This window comes from Aulonocara stuartgranti, assembly GCF_965226115.1.
Source record: "Aulonocara stuartgranti genome assembly, chromosome: 17".
Classification (NCBI taxonomy): domain Eukaryota; kingdom Metazoa; phylum Chordata; class Actinopteri; order Cichliformes; family Cichlidae; genus Aulonocara; species Aulonocara stuartgranti.
The window spans coordinates 8,180,864-8,199,490 of record NC_138953.1 but is presented as its reverse complement, the minus strand read 5'-3'; positions in this window follow the sequence as shown (position 1 = coordinate 8,199,490).

Genomic DNA, 18,627 nt, shown 5'->3' with positions numbered 1-18,627 from the left:
GAACTGTTATTATTGCTAAGCAAAGTAAAATTAAAATTTCCATTGGTAGTGAAGTACATTTAACCAATGAGAGAGCAGCAACAGAGGCAGTCTGTCTGTGGGTCAATTTGTCTGTCCAAGTAATGCAAATGACATCCAATAATGGGGATGCTTGTTACCATGGGAATAAAGAATGAGTGATTGTGAGGTCTGTTCTGGAGACAAAGGCTGTGTCAAACGTATGATTATAATTAGAGACAGAGTAGGTTAGCTCAGATACCAGCACACACAAACACAGCTGTACTGTATATTGACAGAAATGTAGCGTCCCATCTAGAGACAATGCAGTCTCACTGTAGAACTGTCCTCTCTTTTTCAATCATCTTAAATAAAATCTCCAAATACAAACAGTTCTGCAGGGTTATATTGCATTTGGCGTACTCCCCTTTCTGTATTGTGACTACTGTGGCTGTACTGTCTAAAGCATGCTGATGTTTGAGAGCTTCAATTATCAACTAAATATTTTTAAATTACTGGTGAAACTTTTCACTTTATTCTACAGATTATTTTCTCCTTCTCTGGAACTTTTTGGGAATCTTGTGTGATAGGTATAACAGACATACAATATCAACATTTCAATTTAGCCAAGTTCAGGTACCAAAGTAGTCATTCAACAAGTTCCCCTGTCAGTAGATTAAGATGGGTTCAGATGCTTAAAGCAACAAAACTAAAGGTTTCCCCAGGAAATTGGTCATTGGCAATAATAAAGCATGAATAGCCATGTACAAACTTATAAATCCATAAAAAAATCAATCAATCAATCAACTTTTGACATGAATCACACAGATATCTCCTTGCTGCTTACTGAAAAACACAAATCACATCAAATATTACATGAATGCGCACGAAGTCTTGAGCCACCCTCATTTTGCTAGGAAATGGGAAATATGTGCAGTGATTTACTGAAATGTGCAAACATATATGGAAATACCAGCTATAAAACTAGTCAACAAGTCAATATTAGGTATGATTATCTTTATTATTCAACAAAGCTTGAACTCTCTTAGGCAAGCTTTATTGTAGCAGTTTTTAGAAACAGTCCAGGATTCTTGAAGGACATTCAAAGGTCTTCTTTGGATGTTAGATTCCTTTTCGTTCCATTTTATCTTTGCTTTTTTTTCTGCTGTAGATTGCTGTAGTTTTTGAGGCCCGCCACATCTTCTTTTGACCTCCATCAGCTTCCTCAGATTTGTTTTTGTATGCACTGCATACTATGCTGAGATATGCCAAATATTAGTTTAAGAGGCTATATATACCAAAAAAAACATCTTTAAAGATTTCCAACTATCTGGTCTTTAAGTCTGATGTCATTCGCCGTTTCCGGGTCCAATATATTTAAAATCCAGGCATCCATGAAAACAGAATTTATGAAATTTAATGGCGTTAGTTAGAAAATGAGCAGGAAGTTAGCTCGCTAGTTTCCACCTAAACATAATATACCATGAGGGACTGAGGGACTTCCAACATAAATGAAAACAGAAAACTAAACAGCAGTGAGGATTACTGAAGTTGAACTAGCTGGTATATAATGATGTGCTACGTGATGTGCTAGTAATGATTTATATAGCGCTTTTCAAGGCACCCAAAGCGCTTTACAATGCCACTATTCATTCACTCTCGCATTCACACACTGGTGGAGGCAGCTACGGTTGTAGCCACAGCTGCAGTCAGTCTGCCCCATACTGACAACTGAAGCGAGGCTGCCATATCGCGCCATTGGCCCCTCTGGCCAACACCAGTAGGCGGCAGGGTAAAGTGTCTTGCCCAAGGACACAACGACCAGGACAGAGAGGGCTCGCCGCGGATCGAACCGGCGACCTTCCGGTTACAGATGCGCTTCCCAACCCCCTGAGCCACGGTCGGCCCTAGTGACACACCTTTGTTAGCATAATATAAACACACACACTGGAAGGTGAACACTTGCTTTTTTCCGCTTGATAAAAGTTAACGTGAGAGTTCCCGATGGTTAGGGACAAATGCAATCGCATGGCAGGATGCTGTAAACGGACCAAACTTCAGTCAGGAGAACAACTGAGATAATCCATCCGAATATGAGGTTAGTCATTAATATACTGCTGCATGTATTTACATCGTAATGTTTTAAAAACTGAGCTTTAAAATGAATAGTGGTAATAAAAAAACAGAGAGGCCGACAGTGATCACTGCATTTTTTAGGGGCTTGTTCAGATTAAACAGAACAAGATACAAAGCATTACAACATCTTAAAAGCACAACAGCCTTAATAAACTCAGAGTAGTTTGGACCCAGAAGCATGGTTCATATGTTATCACTTAAAGACTTGATAACATTGAGACTTGATTGAATTTCAAGTATACAGATCAGCCTCAACTCAAGCCTTCTTTTGGCATTTATCTAAAAGTAATGTATCACCTACAATAATGTAAACAAAGCACACACTGACATCTACATTCCCCAACAGCATTTGGTTGACCCTGTAGGACAATGTGCCCTTCGACAGCAAAAAAACTGCTCAGTAATGGCTCGAGGTACAAGTCTCCAACTTTCAAATCCTAATCTAATGGTGTATCTCCAGGATTCTCATCTCAGGGAGGCCAAATGATAACCTCAGATATCAAATGTCCATGGTCAGAGCTGTTTTGGAGCTATTATGGCAGTCTACTCAATATTTTATGATTGATTTTATCAGTCACACATTATCGGCATTCTTCATTGTGTGACTGATCAGTGTGTGATCAGTATAGTGTTGTTTTGGTTCATTTATATTACCGTGTTTATTAATGCATAATAGAAGTTGCATAAAGTTTGCAAGTCCTTCACATGCAACATCTTGATGGAATCTTTAAAAAAATCAAACCTTTCAATTATTAACAAATATCATTTTTTATTTCTGCTGGTGGTAGTAGGCATTAATGTAACCATTGCGAAAAAGGAGTAGAAATGTGAAATTCTCAGATCATTCGTCTTTCTTTGAGCAGCAGTCTCCTTTTGAATGTACCACTAGTGTCAAGAATAAGCATTTTAAGGGTCATGGCAGTTTTTAATGCTGGGATTTCAGGTTGGATATCAATGCAATCGATCAATTTTTGTGTTTTCTGGCATTCTTTTATGCCACTTCCATGTTGCAACAAGCATGGGCTAGCCCTTGTCTTGTCTTGATTTTTTTAAAAACTTTTTTTTAATTGGTTTTTATTCCACAGTGATATCCATTCAGCCCATTCTTAATGCAAGGATTATATGATTGCTTTCCAACTGTGTCTTACAATGCCGACTTTACATTAAGGAGGCTTTGATATAAATAATGTTTTGTGATGTCAACAAATCTCATCTCCTAAATGACTTATCCCATTCAGGGTCATGTGGAGAATGGACCTATCTCGGCTGACATTGGGCTGAGAGGTGAGGTACACTCTGGACAGGGTGCCAGCCAACTGCAGGGCTAACACAAAGAGACAGGTTGTGGCTCGTTAGTAACTGATTTCCCGAACAAACCACAAGCTTTGCCTGGCTATCAAACAAAACAAAGAATGTACAACTGGCTCCAGTGGGCCAAGCTTTTTCTTTGGATGAGAACTTTAATTCAGCAGTCTATGGCAGCATTTGCAAAACTGTCATCAACCTCTGGAGTGGAGATTTTACACTGAACAAATGGGTGCACAGACAAAAAAAATGGAAGGAAACTATATATTCAGTGGTTTTCACCATCAGTACTGAAAAGCTCATACAGTCTTTTTCTTTCCAGTGCTGACTCCCCTGCCCACCCACAGTCTGTTGGCTGCTTCACCCTGTTCTTATCTGTGGAATGAAAAAAAAGAAAACAAATCCACTGCCTCCTGTTGGACAAAGACCTGCAGTTTTCTAAGGATTTGTGTAACGATTGTTGATGGTGAAAATGGGTTGCTTTTAAAAGAACGAAAATGTTCAGCGTCATATTTTCAGAAGCAAAGTACAACTTGCATTAATGTTTTTATCTCTACTAAAAATACAAGTGCCAGGGAACCGAATAAGCGAGTGTTTACTGTCTGTCTCGGCTCTGCTTTGAACTTGTTCTGTTTGTCCTGCCTTTTTCTCTTACGCCCTCCTTCTCTCTCTCTCTCCCTCCACGCCGTCCAGCCTGGCAAACAAGAGTGAGAGCGAAGGGTGAATTAATAAAGGAGGGAAAGTGGAGCATAACTCCCCGAGGTCGGTCTTTTCTGGGACGCTCACACAGAGAAAGGGATCCACGCGCACGAATGACAACACGATCTACATAAAGACCCTGACACACATAAATGTGAGGCCTGTGTGGCTTTAGTGTGCTGATAAAATGAGACGAGGAGACACAGAGGGGCAACAATCCTTACATGCCATCATCTGCATGCATGTGGGAGCTGGGGGAAGAGGTGGAGTGAAGAAAGGCGGAGACATGAGGAAGACAAAAGGAGGAGGAAGAGGGTAGGCAAAGAGGCACGTGAGGAGGGATGCATGGAGAGTTTTGCCCGAGGCGGTGAAACTCACAATGTTCCCATATTCCCTGTGATTCCTCCACTCTCATATCTTTCCTTCCCATTTCTTCCATGTTGCTCTTTTTCTTCTTTACGTATTTGTATTTTCATTTCCTTTCATGTCCTATTTCTTCTTCTCCTGTTCACTTTTCTCTCCCTCATCACTTTGTCTTTTCCTTTCATGTCTTTATTTCCTGAAACTTCTCTCCTCTGCATGTGCCTTTCCGCCTTTCCTTCTCTCACCTGCCATTTCCTTTCCTCACTTCCCACCTCCCCCACTTTCTTCTTTCTTCTAGTCTTCTTTCATCTCTCCTTTTGTTCTGCTCTCATCCCATATTTTTTTTTGTTTGACTTCTTTGCGGCACCTCCTGTCTCCTTAACTACCTTTCCTCTTCATCTTCACCCTTTTACTTCTTTTCTTTGCTCTTTTTTCACATCACCCTCAGTTGTACCTTTCATCTCTGAAGTTGAACCTGGTATCTTTTATTGTCAGCTTCTGGCATTACTGACCATCTAATGCACACACACACACACACACACACACACACACACACACACACACACACACACACACACACACACACACACACATATGTGTAAGTATCCTGGTTCATCTGCAAATATACAGTAAACAATGTGACGAGTTGCTTTATAGCCGGGGGGTGGGAGTATTGTTTATCAATGGCCTACAACAATAAAAGCTGGTACCAATTAAGCCTCCTTTAGCCAGAGAAAAAAGTCCCTGAAGACTTTCATTGCAATTCAAAGTGTTATAGTGGGCACAGTCAAACACTGGGGACCAAGCCAGCAAGACTTCAACTACTCTCTGGATTTCCATAACAGATTTGCCAGCCCCCCCTTTTTTCCTCCTTTCTCCCTTTTCCATCTTTCCTCTCTCTCAGGCCATCACTTTGTTTTCTTCTCTCAATTTTTTCAAGCAATATGTTAATTAAAACAAAGAAAGAAAAGGGCCAAATGACTGAAATTAAGTGACTGAACCAAGAGGCGAAGTGCAATTTGTAAATGTACGGATGATTCAATGTTTACAACAGGATTATTTAAGGTGCAAAGTTAACTATGTTTTCTTTTGTTTCTGAATGCTGTGCTACCAGGAAGTGACAGGTGGGATTTATGTCCCTTTAATAAGTTCCTGCTAAATGTTGATATATGCCGACACATGCTAATGGTGGTGAAGGCAAATAAAGTTGAATAACAGAATCATCACTCGACTTTAATTAGGCAAAACATCTTTCCTGTCTAAGTTTCTAAGAACCAAAAGCGTGCCCAAACTCATTTCATTAGTCACAGAAATTACTTTAAAAACACCCATCTAAAAACAGAGATCATCATCATCATCGCAAATACAACAGATCAAGGTCATTTTAGGAAGGAAATAGAGACAGATTTTAAAGATAAGACTCAGAGTGAATCTTTATTAAGATGCACAGAAACAAGCAAAACACGCACTAAATTATGAAAAGCCATCAGGTCATAATACACCTCAGTGAACACAGCAACAAACAGCAGTCAGCATTTATGACTAAAACCTGCTTCGATCCTTGAGCTACCAGGAAATATCTGAAATGCCTCAAATAAGAGGCATCCGTTGCTACATTACACACCTATGGCTGCCTGTGGCTGGTGGCAGGAACTTATATTGTTTGGTACACCGAGAGTATTACCATAACGATATCACGGGCAAAGCATGTAATACACACGCCCGTCCACCGTGTTCATTTCACATTTGCCTCTCCAAAGCGTCAAAACGGACACGCATGCAGAGGTTGCAGTACCAGTTGGGGGAGATAACATATTTAAAGCAAAGAAATTTGTAGTGACCAAGGAAAGCCTGAAGTACATTCCAGGGTCCTTCTATGCGAGCAGCAATTAACCCTTGTGTGGTGTTCGTATTTTTGTTACTCAGCCAGTGTTCATGGGTCTGGTGGACCTGTTTTGGCTTTCCAAATTAACACTATCAAACAATTTTATGTTAAATTACTCAACAGATGTTTACTTCATCCCAATTACAAGACATATGAACAGCAAACATGGTTAATTTTTTCCCTTTACCTTTGTTAGATCACATTTATGAATTAATGTGCTTCTCGTTTTTCTTTTATATAAAATGTTATAAATAAATCAGTTATAATCAAGTGGAGTGAGTGGAAAGACACAACACATTTACACGTGAAAAAATAATTAATTGTTTAATTTTTCTTTTGAAAAAAACTGAACACGGGTCTCACAGACCCGAACACCATACAAGGGTTAAGCTAGGTGGCTAATATGTATTTACATATAAACGTGTTAATAATAATGTCTCTTAAAACGCTTTCTTGTGGTTATTTTCATGTCGCTTGAAATAAAATATCTCTGCTGTTACTGCAACTTCTGCATGCGTGTCCATATCATGCTTTGGGGAGGCAAAGTGTGAAATAGACACAGTGGACGTACTGTGTGTTACATGTTTTGCGTAATACTGCGTTGTCTTGAGACTGTCCATGGAGGACCCTCATCTTCAGTATTCTTGTACAGACCTAGCCAGCAGTGCCAAGTGTGAAACTGCAGCATACCCTTTAATTCGTATTTTTAAAAAGGGGAACAAACAACCCAGCCTGCCAAATCAAAGTTGCGCTCAGCAACCGCAACACCAACAGCACTCCCCTTCCTCAGTCTTCTTGAGTGTTTGCCAAAATCTCTTTGAGGCTGATCCAAAGCCTTGTTTTACAGCCTCACCAAACTCCTACTATACCCAGGTTTTTTGTTCAACATTTGCCAAATCAGCACTTTCCTTGGCTTGCTGGTACATGTCAGCTGCCTTCAGAGTCCCACAAGCTAAATAAGAAAAGATTCCTTGTTAGCTTGACAGCTCACTTTACCGTCATTTTTTACCATCTGGTGTGGAAACTGCTGTTGAAGATCTCCAGGACTCTGCCAGACACACTAACTACCGCTCAAACTCACTGTAGTTTTGGGTGTGCCAGGCCTTTCAGCCATCCGATCCAACTCACCACCACGTAGTGATCAGATGACAGTTCGGCTCTCCTTGTTCCCGAGTATCCAAAGAAAGGGTCAGAAAATTAGCCCTTTATAATAGAAGTTTATATGTGGAAATCAGCTTTTAACAATCAACTTTGATTTATGTGCCAACCTTGTTCTTTTCTTCATGACTTGTATTCAAGCATTTGGTCAGAATAACTGTATTGTGCTGCAGTTCTAAGATTAATTGTCTTGCATTGTCCATTACACACTAATTACCAAAAACGTTGGTGTCCATATATAAAAAAGAGCCTAAACAGTTTTAACAGTTTTAGTTGCTCGTTTTTTGACCTGTTAACACCCTCACTGCTTCCAAAACTAGTAAATTATGACTACTTCTACAAACATCTTCAGCAATTAGATTTTTTGGAACGACCTTGTCAGCTTAACAAGGTTTGCAAATTAGATTTTCACAATCATACTTCTAAGAAATGAGGCCCAGTCTTGTGTACCCTGCCATCTTGTGTAGATCCTTCTATTTAAAAAAAAATAACTCAAAATTAGAAAGTAGCAAACTTTGTTTTTAGGAAGTTCCCAATCATGAAATATTAGAGTTTCAACACTTATGTGTGCATCGGCTTTGTACCTTCCATCACACAGAGCGATATGTTTGTCTCGACTCCGAGTAGTGGTCGAAAGTGGAACACTAATCTCACTATAATACAGTCATAGAAATAATAGCCAATCAAAAATGTAATAAAAATACCTGATAAAATATATTTATTCAACTCAGTACATCTGTTTTTACTTCTGTCATTAAGATATGTTCATCTCACACTCGTGCATACACGCACAACTTCATGAAGACAGACAAAAGCAAGTCAAACAGCAGAAACACAAAGAAATGAGGTGAATGAGAAGTAAGACCGCAAAAGAGAAGAAATAGAGCAAGAAGTAAAACATGTGGGAGAAAAAGGAAAGGAAAGAACAGAGAGTCAGTCAGAGCTAGAAGCAGTAAGAAGGAGAAAGAAAGAGAGCCTCTTGCAGAAGCCCAGGGGGTATCCTGCTATCCCAGAATGCTTTGCTCTAACCTACTTTGGTATTTCTGTTTCTGTCTTTGTCTCTGCAGCGCTCTGAGTGGGCTAGCTAACTGATACACAGTACACCAGCACAAGTTTTGTATATGTGAGCGTTCTTGGATTCCTTTTCTTTTGAAGATCATATTAATTGGAATATGTATGTGTCTGAGTGCATGTTGGGGACCTGCATACCTGCAAGCATTTGATTACTGAAGATCTACTATTTGTGTTCTTAGTATGAATGTAACACAGTGTTTGTTCTTCTATATGTAACTGTGTCACTGACATATATATATATATATATATATATATATATATATATATATATATATATATATATATATATATATATACACATATGTGTGTGTGTGTGTGTGTGTGTGTATAAGTATCTGTAGGTGAATGAGTTTGTGTACTACATAAGTGTGTGTGTCATGTGTGTGTGTATTTGAAAGCCGTGCGGGCTGAGTGGGCAGCCTGACGACCAGCTCAGCAACACTCCGTTACCATGGAAACTAATGAGGAGAGCACAGAAAAGATGATTATAATGGAGAGAGAGTGGAGAGGAAGTTTGATCTATCTCCGATCTGTCTACCTATTGTCGCATATTAACATGATTAACTTGAGTAATTTTCGCTTGTTAGTTTTACATATTGCCATAATTGCTTTAGATCTCAGTAATTAAATAGAGTTAATTAAACAGTATAACTTCGCAGCAAGAAATGTGTGGCAATATATGCAAATGCTTGCATTTCCTAAACTCTGGCCTGAACTAAAAGAAAGGATGGTTTCCAAATTCTGTTCAGAAACATAGCAACAGGACACAGAACCCTGATCTCGACATCATGCGGTCAGTGTGGATAACACGAAGACCCGTTTGACACTGACATGGCCACAGAACAAGAGCAGGGGTTCAGTGGCTAGCACTTTTTCCTCACAGCAAGAGGTAACATTGCAGCTCCATGTGTGGAGGTTGCATGTTCTCTCTGTGCTTGCAAGGCTTTCTCCAGGAGCTCCAGTTTCTCCAACTAATGAAAAAGCATGTCACATTAATATTTTGTCGTTTCAGGACTCTCTTGCAAATTTCAGGTTTAAACCTCCAGGTGAGTCTTTTCTCATAAAATGTTGAGAAAACAGTTTGTTTTGCTGAAGTCTGTGTAATTGAGAAACAGGTAAGTTCCTCAGTGCCTCCCTCCTACACACAAGCACAATTGTTTTGTAACATGTTAGGTCAGTTGTGTTGTTTTAACCAACACACGTGTCCTCTTTACCCAAAAAACGGATTTTACTTCATTGAGGGTAAATTCTCTTAGTGTGTTCACTCAAAGAGATGCAGGCTTACGTGTGACATCCAGCACTGGAACCAGAGCTCCACCTGCTGCATACGACGGAGCACACAAACACACACATATATTTGTATATTTCTATCACTGTGAGGACCTTGACTGGCACAATGCATTCCTGAGCCCCTTACGAGCCCCGTTATGAACTTGAATAGTCAATCAATCAATTTCCTGATTGCGACTCTAACCTACACCTGATTCTAAGCTGAACCCTAAAACTCCAACAAACCTTTATTGAAATTCCCAAAAGTGAGGGTGAGTCAAGCTGTCTCCGCTCCCAAGCTCTAAAACTCCGACTGGTCCTCAAAGAGAAGAGCCATCCAAAAGTGCACACACACAGCTGTCAGTACTCCCCCCTCCCCCCTGCTTGCTCACAAAACAGGAAGTGTGGATTCTGACAGGAGGACAGATCAGTGTAAACCCCATGGTAACAGGCAATGCACACGCACACAAAATCCTCCTCCTTTAAAATAATCAAACATTATATGCACCTCTGCAGTCAGTTGCTTGTGGCTTGTGAACATACACATTTGCAACAATGAACTTCTCCAACCTGTTTCCAGCATCAATCGATTTGTTACTTTCCACACAGACATGCAGGTGGTCCGCTCAACTGCAGGTGGGATGTTTTTTGCCATGTGTCAACTCTATCATGAGTGCATGCCTGCATGCACGAAACTTTTAACACTTGAGGTGATCCTTCTGGCAGAGGATGACACCCCTCCCCAAAACACCAAAAAGATCTAAACGACTTTGGTAATAGCGTGATAGCATGTACGGTTTCTATACATGCATCAGTCCAAGATGTGCCACCGGAACCTAAACACACTCTGTTCTGTTATATTTATATAGCACAGAACACCACTATGGTACTAGCGAAAGAGACAGAAATGAGTGATCCGGTGATCCTAAGATGACTAAGAAATGACTAAGAAGACTAGGAAGAACCCCCATTAAACCTCTGGCAGTACCAGGGTCAGAGGGGGGCAGTTATCTGCTGGGACTAGCAGTGGGATGAGAGAGGAAATTAGAAGAGAAAATATAAAAGAGAGGCAGAGACAGATCATGAACAACAATGTGAATAAAGCGCAAACCATGCAAGGGAGAAGCAATAAAGTTTATGACGTGCAGTAGAGGAGAGTGAAAAAGAGGTGAGTGGAGGAGAAGTGCTCACTACAACATGAGCACTTCTCCCGAACAACAGTTAATTATCTGAACAATGGAAAAACACAACATGGCCGCTCACAATGAGATGAAATAAAATGAGCGTGCATAAATTAGGTAGGTAACTGCTTTTGTTGGCGGTGGTTTTTAAAGGTAAAGGTAACAAAGTGGCAGCAAGGCTAAAAACTGCAGTCTCTTGAACAGCCACTCGAGTCTGAACATCAGCTAGATTTGCATGATAAAATGCCCAGAGAGGAAGTTAGCATGTCTACATGATTTTACAACCTGCTAACCAAAGCTTGCTGACATTAACAGATAAGTTAGCACCTGACATAAATATGGGTCCATACAACCAGCAGGGTGACAATCATAAACTTAAAGGGGAGGCTTCAACAAGCCAATAAGTGACACTACAATGACAACATTCATCATCTAAATACAGTCTATAGGTTGAAATGCACGCATAAATCTTTCTTTGTAGGATCTCTGCAGTATACCTACGTAACTGGCCAAATTCCACAATTCCCATATTCATTAGCACTTGGGACAATCCTGATGATCATCCGGCCACATGGATTATTTAATACAGTTAATACTGGATAGAGCAGACAACAGATGGCATTTTCCAGTTAAGGGGCTCCCAGAGCAAACTGGTCCCTCCTTTTTTCCCTCTTTTTCTTCAACTCTGAAATATCTTGAACACTTCTGTTATGTTTGGGAGTTTTTCTTGCACACCTTTACAAGCATATATAGTCGTCCAAGCTGGCAATCCCAAATTGTTCAATTTATCTGAGCAATAACTGTGAAAAGTCCCAGATGACTCACTCTGTCAACAGCATCAAATGCACGCAAACACCAACTCAGACTATGATTCACACAAATTTCCAGCAAATGTTAGCATCGTACAGAAGCAGCACAGCAACACTTGACTAGTGACAGAACGAAAAAAAAATACGAGAGAAGACACAAGTTAGTGGCCTGTGCTGTCCCTGCTACTGCCAACAATTCTGGAGTCTGGAGAGCCTCAGTGAGAGCCCACTCTTCCCCCCGTGGAGCTCTGCGAATGTGTATGTGTCCATGGGCATCCTGTGTGTGTGGGTGGACAGTGAAGCTGAGTTGTCACGTTGGGCAGAACATATCTGCATATTCATAACTGAGCATCTACAGCATACAAACCTGCACGCAAATACCCAGGTAATGCCGAATTTACCGTTAGAGTAGAGCAAATAGTATTTAAAAAAACAACTACAAATCCAACAAAATGATGGTCTTGAGATCAGAACAGCGGGAGGCAGGTAGGACTGTGAGAGAGAAACATGTGGTAGAGTGAAGGAGCAAACTGAAAGACACAATGGTGCACTAGGATGAGAGCGAAAGAGAGAAAGAGAGAGATAGCGGAAGAGAATGAGTGGTAGGAGACTCTGTGTGGGTTGACTTTTTCTCTCCCGGGTGCTATGGTAACCTACAGAGCTGAGGAGAGGAGAGGAGAGGAGAGGAGAGGAGACATATTCCTCCCAAAGTGACCTTGGTTAACCTTCCAAGTTTTCTTCTTCTCAAGACAAGACATCATTAGACAAAACCAAATATCTCAACAACTACTAGAGGAAGTTTAGTGATCTGACCATTTTTCGGGTCAAAAGTTTGACTGTCCACTGAGTTGCTCATCCATCCAGATGCTAAGTAGCTAATGTCAGAATGCAAAACCATGCAGTGATCATGTCAAATCATTATATTTGCTTCACATTAGCTTGTCACAGGAGTGCTCCTCTTGTTCAGTCCTGCAAGAACTCTTGCGCGATACTGCTCAGCAAAGGAAAACGATCACAATGGAAGATAAAGCAAAAGCAGTTTGAAAAAACATAGTAAGGCGGTGTTTTACCATGTTTGACCCGGTTTGAATCACACTGTGTGTCTAAACCTGCAGTCGCTGTAAGTGGGTTTGTTTTTTTGTTGGCAGGTGATATTAGATGCAGAGGCACACGCATACATCATGCATCAGGTGGATTTCCACCCCTGCAGCGATATTTTTAGATTGTCAGTGAAGCATTTTGATGGCACGTCTTTATCTAAAATGCTTTGGCTCTGAGTGGTTGTCTCCATTGTCTAAACAGTTCAGTGATCATAATCAGAGAGTAAAAAAAACCCAAACCTGTAGCTTTGCAGTCTTCTTAGCTACATCGCATAAATGTCGCATTTCACTTAAAACAAGGAGAAATTTCGATTTTGTGTACTAAGTATCTAATTGTTGGTGATAATTAAATGTATTTAGATGCAAGACTTTTATTGTTACATACTCTACAGCTGCAAATATACACCTTTATGTTTTACACTGTGACTTTCCTTTAGAGTTTTGTCAAACTTTGGATATTGTAAAAGAATACATAGTAAAGGAAGAAGAGGCAACCTTGCTCGCACCAAATCTTATCATAGCAGTCTGGCAGAAACAGTTTCCCCCTCCTATTTCTGTAATCAACCACCAAAAAACTGTTTGTGGGCGGACTTCTGCTTTGTTTGCTGTTGTGACAGCTGAGGCCATAAACAAAGGAACTGCAAGGCTGTAAACATAACAGTTCTTTGTTCCAAATTCTCTTCGTATAATGTCTGCCCTGGAGCGCAATGCAGCAAATTAATCACAACATGGTATGGTCCTATGTCAGTATGGAGCAGGGATGGGATCTGAGCCCTCTGAATAGGAGTGGGACACTGTTTTATTGTATAATTTAAAAAGGGGACAATAATAATAAACTGAATAAACTAAAAGATACATTTAGAGCCCGAGTGATATAGCGACTGATGTCAGCTATTAGCTGATATATCAGTATCACATTTATAAAAACTGAAAACTGAAATGAAAAAGTAAAGTAGAGACCGAAGAAACACCCTTCAACCACATTAAGAGTGTGGATGTTGCTCAGTTTGTTCACCAGAGGGCACTCTCCAATGCGCCTGTTGCCAAATGGGTTTGTGACACTACAAACAACAACAAACAGCTGATCCAAGCATAGTCAGGCAAAGGAGTAATCGATGACTTGGCAGCAACATAACAAAACTAAATATGTAACATAAACAGTGTTGGGACTAATGCGTTATTAAGTAACGCGTTACAGTAACTACGTTATTATTGTGGTAACGAGGACGGTAACTAGTTATTATGCCAAAATCAGGAACGCGTTACTCGTTACTGGGATTTAGATAGGGTCGTTACTCGTTACTTCGTGTGGTGGCTATCGCGGAGCTTCCACAGATTCAGTAACATTAGCAAGTGGTGGAGGCAGCAGGTGGATGAAGGAAAAGGGAGGCAGAAGGAAAAGAGACCCGAGGCGGCCGCCGGTCCAAGTGTGAACTGAACTTCAGGTAAGAAGTTATGACCTGCAGTCTCTCTGGGTCAGATATGAACCAAGTTTAGGTGGAGTTTATTTTTGTTATTCTGACTTTTTCCGTACTGCGTGCTAGCTAGCATGACGGAGTTTCTATACAGCTGGGTGGGTGCTATGAAGTTAATGATGTTGAACTTTATTTTGTTCATAAGTTATTAGAGTTGCCAACCGTCCCGTCTGGTATTCAGAGAAAATATTACGCGTTTCTTATTGAGGTGAAAAGGAACAGTTTGTCCCGTAATTCAGCTACAATGAAAAAGGCACAAAGCTGGAGTTATTCTGTGTCTTTGCTGCACAGCTGCCTCTTCTTCTTTCATTCTCCCCCCTCCCTCTCCCGTTTCTACTTCAGTCATGAAAACTGATCAATCATCAGCTGATCGGCTCTCTTGTTTGTTTATCGCTCACTTTGCGCCGAAAGAGGAAACCAGCGGATGTCGCGCTAAACAACAGCAGCACGTTTAAGCTTGATCAGCTATTGTTAGAGTTTATTTAATATTAATTTCTAGTATCAGCTGATGTTTGCTGGAGCCACAGCTGTAAACCTGCTGGTCATGATATGGTTTGGTTATCTGGTGAGAGGGAAACATGAAGATGAAACCAGGAGATGTCCTTACTGAATCATCAGAGATGAACAGGTGATGGAGAAACAGGTTTACCTTTTAGGTGACATGAATGAGTTGAAGGGAAGTTATGAACTGTTTCTGAGAGACAAATAACACCAGGATCCTTTTTTAGGTAGCTGACAGCTGGTAACTGTGCAGGGGCGGGTCTAGCAAAGTGTTGCCAGGGGTGCATGTAGGGCATTAACAGGGAATGGGGGGCACAAAGAAATACTTTTCTTTCTTATTCTCATTTAAAATGTCTAGCTTTTAAAAAATAATTATCTGAATCTTACAACAAACGATTGATAGATTGATGCATATATACCATCAAAACAGTGCACATTACTGTCACAACAGTGTTTGTTTTCATTCAAAGGCTTTATGATTTTTCCTATAATGGTGGGCCGGTCTCTAGTCAAAACGCCCGGGCCAATTTTCTGTCCCAGTCCAGCCCTGTATGCAGCTCATCTGCAGTCTGGTGTTACCTACATCTTCCTATTCAGAAGGCAGAATTTCTGAGTTCTGTGTACAATCGAAAGCACCACGACTGCAGTTTTTGTGTTGGATGTAAAAGGCGCGCATGATGCTGTGACGTAGGCTAGAATCATGGCAGCAGTCAATGACGGTCCAGGCGTGGGATTTCTCTCGTGGAAATATGCACATTATCTTTTCCTTTCTATTGGTCGGTGGCACAGTGCACTTGTGGCAAGTAAGCAAGCTAGAAGACTGGCAAAGTTATGGAAGAAACACATTAACAAGAGAATTCTGTGTAAAACCAAAGTTACTTTCCCTAGTAACTAGTTACTTTGAAAGTAACGAGTAACTTTAAGTAACTGAGTTACTTTTGAGAGAAGTAACTAGTAATGTAACTAAGTTACTATTTTAAAGTAACTTACCCAACACTGAACATACAGAAAATATTTTTAAATCCCTAAATATCAGTATTGGTCTTAGAAAAAAAGGAATATTGCTGAAACGAGTCTAAACGTATTAGTATTGTGTGGATGTTTGGGGTTGAGGGTGGAGCCTTTCCAAAAGGTCAAGAGCTGGGGCACATCCTGAGTAGATCTGCACCTAAAGCAAGTTCAGAATCAAATATGAAAGTATTGAGAACCTGTTTTTGAAGTGTGGGAGGAAAAACACACACACAGGCACATGGAGAATCTGTGTGAACTCTGAACATTTGGTGCCAATCGCCATACACTGGGCCTCCCTCATGTCTTTGTATTTTAGCTTAATTGAATTTCAATCTGGGGCTCCTCACCTTGAACGCTCTAGGTTTCTTTTTAGTGATCCACACATGTCTGTGAACTGTTATTATCTTCACCTCTGGTCGGGGTGAGGCATTTTTTTGTAACAGGCATGGAAGTAAATATCCTCCCTGCACCTGTGAATGTTAACCAGTCCATTTTGACTGTGGATAACACATTTCCACAAGGAGACTAGTGCAGAGATAACAGTGGCAATTGGTCTCAATATAGCAGAGGACACGCAAGAAGACATGTTCTCAAAAGAGAGTGAGAAAAAGAATCTGTGTAAGCCTAAGGGATGACTGCAGTTAAGCAGGGTTTTCATACTCATGAAACTGTCACTGTTATTCTCTTATTCAATCAAAAAAATGGATCTGGGGGATTTTGTTTCTGAAATTGCAAAATAAACACGTCATAAGATTAAAAAGGCTGTCTGATTGTCTGTCGTATGATTGTGTTGAATCCTTAATCTGCGCAGTAATGACACCTGACAGATGCTGTTTATCTGAAGCTGCAGGATAATCAGAAACATCGATTATGGGCTGTTTTTTGCTGACCGCAGATTAACGCGCTTACATGTTTTTCAGCAACGGGAACTGTTGAAAGCTCATCACTTGAATGAGTCATCCTCTCCGAGGCTCCTTAAACTGTGCCAGCGTTTTCTTTCTGCTGTTTTTATAACTTGTGACAGAAAAATTAAATATCGTTTTTTTATGTTTAATATTGTGGAAACCTGACAAGCTTTGCTTCTCTCATCTGTCGCCTCCTTTGTCTCTCGCTCTCTTTCTTCCCAGTCTCTGCTCATTTCTCACTGTTTCGTAATCCAGCTGAGAATGATGCAACTATACAGTAACTGTACAGACAGACGAGCGCAAACACACACATAATCTTTCTAAACCAGACTACTTAGGAAGCAATTCATCTGCACTTAGCCTGAATTTTATGGACAGATGAAAAACCTTCTTTCTAGCACCATTTCTCTTTTTCTGGATTGCACGTCTGTCTTCATATATGTGGGTCAGAATGCTTCACTTGTAGCCGGGCCTACTTTAAGTAGATTGGTTTGCAGAGTTTTTCTTATTACGCTGATTAGACTTGTGTACCTACACTGAATGCTTACCGATTTTTCCAGTCCTCACAAACTAAAAACAAGCACATATGCCTGCTCTAATAGATGCAGGAGCAGAATCAGTTACGCTAAAGCCTCTGCTTATTACTTTCAAATGAAGGAGCTGTTTTTATTTCGTCTAACAGCACTAAGTGATGTTTTGAAGGATTTCAAAAATAAATCTAAGTGGTTTTCCAAGTTGTAACTGTACCTTATATTCCAAGCAAAGGACTGCATGACCAACATATGGCACAGGGCCACACAGAGTTTTTTTTTTTCTTATTTAATAAACTAGAAATTAATTAGCTTTAAAGAGCACGATGGGTTCTGAATTTATATGCGATTTTGGTCCTCGGATAAAAAAGGAATTTTTAAAATCCAGTTTATTACTATCCATTATGTCTGTGAAGGTTCTCAGTCATCCAGGTCATCGTAGTCTAAGTCTTCACCTCTCACCCAACAAGCTTCTTCAGTTCTAAGAGCAACTGGTGGTTGAGTCCCAGATTTAAAGCCCTATGGGAGTGTCCCCAAGATGGTCATCTTGGCTCATCACACGAGCCAAGATGGTCGTTCACAGTGGACATCGATGGCTTCTTTCACTACTCTTTCTAACCATCTGTGTTAGATGGATGAACAGAGGCGGTGGCTTACGACACCAACTGTCTGTCATCTATAATACAGTTTTGAGATCCCTTCCCAGACGCCTTAACTCCCACTCACATCCTGGGCCATTTGACCTCAGGAAATCACATGATAGGGTGGGGCTAGGCTTCACAATGGGTTCACCCAAAACCTCGGCTGATTGTGACCCACACCCACTTTCACACCTTGGCTCGTGTGATTAGGTAGAAAATCCATAGGGGGGTTCATGACCCTCTTGGGGGCACTGCACTCCCATAGGGCTTGAAATCTGGTTATCTCCACCAGTTGCTCTTAAAACTTAAGAAGCTTCTTGGATGAAACGTCTTCAAGGAAACTTAAAGAAGTCCAGATGCTTTTCTTTCCAAGCTCCTTAGACTACTATCCACTATGTTTACATTTCACTCAAAAAGCACATTTATACTTTCTTTTAAACAACAACAACAAAAAAGAAGTAAAATCCAGGGTAGGATTACTAGAGCCAATAAGCTTAATGACAAGTGTGAGGTATCTATGTGGTACGTACAGTGCATGATGCACAGAGTATGACGGGTGCAACATTAGGATTGAGTTATGGTCTCACA